The sequence below is a fragment of the Hibiscus syriacus genome, unplaced genomic scaffold (genome assembly GCF_006381635.1).
Source record: "Hibiscus syriacus cultivar Baekdansim isolate YM2019G1 unplaced genomic scaffold, ASM638163v2 tig00111330_pilon, whole genome shotgun sequence".
In the NCBI taxonomy this organism is placed as follows: Eukaryota; Viridiplantae; Streptophyta; class Magnoliopsida; order Malvales; family Malvaceae; genus Hibiscus; species Hibiscus syriacus.
Window position 1 is genome coordinate 2811935 of NW_024063059.1, and position 6179 is coordinate 2818113.

General features: G+C 31.1%; 1 long non-coding RNA gene across 1 annotated transcript; it reads left to right on the top strand.

Annotated features, from left to right (window-relative positions):
• Window positions 1–1184: 1184 nt before the first annotated feature.
• LOC120158666 lies at window positions 1185–1999 on the top strand. Its single transcript, XR_005519264.1, has 3 exons — window positions 1185–1239; window positions 1332–1420; window positions 1526–1999. It is a non-coding gene; the product is annotated as an uncharacterized LOC120158666 (long non-coding RNA).
• Window positions 2000–6179: the final 4180 nt, after the last annotated feature.

Here is a 6179-nt window from a genome sequence, read left to right on the forward strand (position 1 = left end):
ACTGTTATTTGTTAAGTGTTCGTAGCTTTCAGTGGGCGCACCTGCCAGAGTAGGTGCGTCGGCAGCTGCACTTCGAAGGTTCATTGGCAAGTGAAGTAAAAGGGAAATGTAGAGTGTTTATCCTCTAAGATTCCTCCACTCTTTATCCTCCTAAATGTATTGCAATAAATTTTATTCCTTGGGGAACGAACTGCAAACTTAAAAACATAGTTTTTGTGTCAGATAGTTCAAGTTAATGAAGAAGAAAGGAAAAAAAAATAAAGCTTTTTAGCTGATCTCGAGCATTTGGAACTGTTTTTACTTAATTCATGGTTGCTTAGTTTATATGGTTTTGGATAACAATGTTTTTATATTTTGAATTCCATTTCTTTTTCTTTTTTTATCCCATTTTTCATTTCATTTGCAGTAAAACCGTGATGCCATATAATTACAGATCTTGGTCTTGTGATATTTGGAGATTATTATGTGCCAATCGCCATCCTTTTGTATTTGAGTAATTGCTGTTGCTGGTAAATTTTATGAAATTTTAGAGGTTTATGAAGATCAGTTACTTAAAAAGTGTTTTGAGTCCTTGGTTAACTATATGTACACCAGTTCAATCCATGAACTGAAATCTGAATGATTTGTTATTGGATTTGAAAGTTTATTGAAACATTCGTGCCTGTGATAAGAACTCTGGTTATTTCAGTGAGATTGATCATATAGTTGGCTTCAAAGTTGTTCTGAATTTTATTTAAGATTGTACCGTTTTAGTTGTCAATGGCAATCGGCATAGTTCTATATATTTTAATAGTGAAAATAACATTTTTTTAGCTTGGTAATGATCAATGATTCAATGTTTATTGAGTGAAGTGGATAGGTTTTTTAGTAATTGTAATTATAGTTACATGAGTAATGCATTAAAAAATTATGATCCCTGTTATGCCTCTTTTCATTTTGTTATGCATGTGGTTTATTGTTGCTTAAGCAGACATGGCTACCAAGCAGCCACATACAATCCTCTTTGTAGGACTGAACAAGGGCCATGTTGTAACCTAGAAGGAGTTGGCTCCACGTCCATCTAATATAAAAGGAGTAAGTGTATTCTATGCCGTAATTTTCGCAGAATAGTTGTCTTTTGTTGAAATAGGAAGGAAAAAATAGCCAATGTTAGCTATTTTGTTATTCCATTTAGTTTATCATTTGGAAGGTTTAACAAATAGAATAACGAAGACTGTAACTATTGCGGAGTTAATTAAGGTAATTTTGTATGTATGATGTTGCCTGAGTGTTTGTGAATTTTATTCTTGCTTAAGATAGTTGACAATGTGCTTCATCTACTTGCTATGCAGAGAAGAATTGTCGGTCTTCATCAGATTACATCTATTGGATCCACGGATATAACAGATATGTGGGAACCTCTTGAAGAAGGAATTCTTCCGTAAGAGCTATATTTGACCCTTACAACAACAAATAGTTTTTATTTTCTCTTCCCTTTAATCTTCTTAATTAGAGTACTCTAGTAAACATTGTTGAATTATCACAGATTGGAGACCACTAGGCATGTGTCCATGATCACTATAACCCTTTCAAAGATTGAATTGAATACATCGTCTATCGGGTAAGTTCCTACATTTATTTCCCTTTACTGCGTTGTACTTTACTATGCTCGGTGCTTTCAGTTTTAGTGAATTTTAAATATTAAGCGTCATTTGTGTTCCTTTTTTAGTTAATATGAAACTAGTTGGCTATAGTTCATTACAAATAATCTTGTTTACTTTCACCTTTATGAATTTTGGGGCCTAGAAAATTTTAGCGTACAGAAAGGGTTTGTGGCTTTAGGTTCTTCTTATGGTGGTGGCATGAAGATAGATGATTAGAAGAACATGTGTAGTCATTTTGAAAGTGACAAATCTCAGGTAAAATGCTTTTTATGTTGATTAATTATGTATTATTTATGAAATAAAATAAACAAAAAGGTATTATATATGCAGTGTCAAAGTAAAGCAAATAAGAACAACAGGGGAAAAATGAGGATTCCACATACTTCATGTAAAAATCATTTGTCCAATGGATTTATGAATTGATATGTTCTGGATTTATTTATTTATTTATTTTGTATTTTATCTAGAATAAAAGTAATTAATAAATTACTTTTTTCTTCTTCAATTTTATGTTTGAGAATTTTTTAATTTTCTAAATTTAGTAGAATACCCAATAAAATATTGAAAACCATTCAGAAGAGTCAAAAATCGAGCCTGCTGAAATGAAACTGTATTATGATGCGCATCATAAAAAAGATGGAACATGAGTTAACCAACAAGCGAAAGAGAACTATGTAAGATTTTATTTGTATAAAATATAATTTTTGTTTATTAAATATTTCAACCTTTTGATTTATTTCACTTATATTTGTAGGAAAAAATGAGAACAATATTAGTTGAAGAAACTGAAAAATGCATTGAAGTGAACAGAGGTCAAATTTTAAAAAAGTTTTAAATTCAAAATATGGTTACATTCGTGGACTTGGTTATGGAGTAAAGTCAAGTAGTTCCAAAGAATTGGAATTGAAATATGCTTTAGAAGCTGAAAAAGGTTGAGAATGAAAAACGAACTCAAGAATTAGTACTTCAACTACAAAACTAAAATGCCAAAAATCTTAACCAGAATGCAACAATCAATAAGTTGAAGAAAAATCAAAATGTTCTCCAAACTCATATTCAACAATTACTTCAAAGATTTGGAGGAAACACATCTGCTTGAATATTCAAGATAATATTATAATTTAATTTTTAATAATAAAATATATTTCATATGTTATTTTTTAAATATTTATTAAAAATTGAATATAATTTAACTTTATCTATTTACATGCAGGTGTGGAAGAATTTATGGACCTTCATTGTGAATTTTAATTTACTTTTATTTATAGGGAGAACTTTAATTTTTTAGCAAAATTATTCTAAACATTTTATGTTTATTTTAATAATATTTAATATTAGTTTTATTGTTATAAAATTTTAAAATATATTTTTAGTTATCATAACCAATTATTTTAGTTATAATAACAAATTTAAATAAAAATTATTTTGTAACATCAACAAATTTATTTAGTCAAAGTAAAAAGTTATATCAAATTTATTTTCTTCTAATATTTTGTGAAAATAAAAAATTGTGACAAATTTATTTAGTCAAAATAAAAAATTGTGACAAATTTATTTAATCAAAATAACAATTTGTAACAAATATTAATTTCTCATCATAAAAAAATTGTGACAAAAAAATATTCTTTCACAATAAAAAATTGTATCAAAATTATTTAGTCACAGTAAAAAGTTATAAAAAATATTTAATGACGAAATAAAAGTAGTGAGAAAATAAATTTTGTTGTAATAAGTTTTTTTTGTCACAAAAACATTTTTTGTTTGATGTTATAATTTAACTTAATTATGACGAAATTTACTTTTTGTGATATAATAATTATTTTATTTTAATAAATATTTTGTCTCTGTAAGTGACATTTCTTGACGAAATAGCAACTGCGAAAAAATAATTTTTGTTGCCTTATGTATTTTCGTCACAAAAACTCCTTATATTTGATGTTTAAATATAAGTTAGTTATGACAAAATGTAATATTTAATTGATTGTGACAAATATTTTATTGTGATAAGTTAATTATAGTAACAAAATTTCATTGTTACAATAAATATTATACAATGATAACGAACACAATTTGTCACATTATACTTTACATGACAAGGTTGTTCTAACAAACATGGTAAATAATAAAATTTGTCAGAATAAATATATAGTGATAAATAATTTTGTTGAAACAATCGAAATTTCTTGTAGTGTTAGTTAAATTATCAAGACATTCACTAAAAGAATTACTATAATATCCATAAACACTTTGATGGCTTTCTCCACATAGTCGTAAAATATACTTAACATGCATCTTTGGAAGGTGGCCACTGTGTTACAAAGGCCAAAGGGTCTCCGTCTATAGGCAATTATTATACCGAAGGGACAAGTAAAAGTTATTTTCTCTTGATCCTCAGGTGCTATTGGAATTTGGAAAAAACCTGAAAAACCATCAAGGCAACAATAATGAGTTTTCTCAGCTAATCTTTCAATATCAACATCAAAGGATCTATAATATCAACAGAATTAATTCTTTCAACATGATCCGGGCATTTCATTGCTTTGTAGACATCCAATTCAACTATCTCACCATCAAATTCCATTGTCAATATACCACTTCTAACATCGATCTTTGTATGTGTTGTGCTTAGGAAGGGTTAGCCTAAGAGTACCTCGGAAGAAGAATCTGACTTATAATGTTCCATGTCAATGACATAGATATCTGCAGGGAAAAATAATAAATCGACCTTTACTAAGACGTTTTCCATCACTCCCACGGGTAGATCACATATCGATCAGCCAACTGTATGGTTATTCATGTTTCCTTCAAAGGCTCGTTAATAATCATTTTATAAATAGAAAATGACATAACATTACATTGCACGTTTAATTTTAAAATCACCTATTTTGCAATGTATAGAGAACATACCTTGATCTTTCATCTTTGGTAGGAGCTTTCATTGAAAAATTACAGAGACATGCTCTCCCAAATTTACCTTTTCATGTCCCATTAATTTCCTCTTTGTAGTGCAAAGTTCTTTTAAAAATGGAGCATACCTTGGTACTTGTCGATTTACTTTAAGAAGAGGTATGCTAACATGAACTTTTGGAACACCTCTAGGATCTCCCTCCATTTAGCTCTTTTATCATGCTTCATCAACCTTGATGGGAAAGGTGGTTGCATGATTTCATGAGAAGAAAGAGAAAAATGTGAGTCAGACGTACCTTGTATTTCTGGAGGTGGTGTTTACTCTTGTTCTTTATGATGTACGGTTTTTTATGCTAGAACTTCGGGTGTGACAACTGTTCCACTTCGGATTGTGATGGCATTAATATTCTCTCTCATATTTAACTCCGTTTGAGAAGGTAATCTTCCTTGTGATTCCAATTTCCCCACGGTTTGAGCTAATCGACTAACTTGGTTATCCAACTCTTGAAGATGTATCTCGGTTCGGCTTTGGAATTTTTCCTGGGATGCAACCAGCTTTTCCTGGGATGTAACCAACTTTTCTTGTGAAATTCTTAACTTTTCTATGATTTCCTCCAATGATGGTTTTTGCGTTTGTTGTTGAGGATGAGGTCTTGGTTGGTATGATGGCCTTTGATTTGTTGCATAGCTGAAGTTTGGGTGGTCTCACCATCCTAGATTATAAGTATTGTTGTATGGGTCGTATTGTCTTTGTCGAGGAGCTGGAAAGTTCCCTATGGCATTGATTTCTACATTGTCTCCTTCTTGTATTAGCGGGCAACAATCTGTCGGATGGTCTAGCTTTGTGCATATCCCACATGCTCTTGTTGCTCCATATTTTCCTGCAATAAGTGAATTAACTACTCCAGTTAATTTATCTAACTTGTTTTCAAGGGAAAATGTACTTATCTCGTGAACCCGTCGGTTGGGTTCACTTGAAAACTGTTGAGAGTTGGCTACCATGGTTGAAATCAATTCCCTTGTTGTTGTTGAGTCATGCTAACTAATGCTCTTCCACTGGTGACATCTACCATTTTCATTTCTATTGGTAAAAAGCCTTCATAAAAGTATTGAATTAACGTTTACTCACTTAATCCATGTTGCAGACAACGTGTGTAAAGCTTTTTAAATCGTTCCAAATAGTTGTAAAGGGGTTCTTCGCTCTTTTGTTGAATGGAAAGAATGATCATTCGTAACTCGCTTGCTTTAGCTGCTGGAAAGAACCTGTCAACAAAAATTCGACTCATGTCAGCCCATGAATTAATTGAATTCAGAGGTAAATAAAATAACCAATCCTTAGCCAAGTCGGCTAAAGGGAAAGCCCTCAATTTAATTTGATCCTGAGTAACTCCCTGTGGTTTCATACTAGTGCAAACCACGTGGAACTCTAACAAGTGTTTGTGTGGATCTTCAGTGAGAAAGCTATGGAAGGTGGGAAGAAGATGAATGAGTCCCGTCTTTAATTGAAACGGAGTCCCGTCACTAGGAAAATTGATTCACAATGGAGTCTGAGTGACAGAAGATGTGGCTAGCTCTCGGATCGTTTGTTCTTCTTCTGCAATCGGGATTTCATATTCGTCATATGCATCT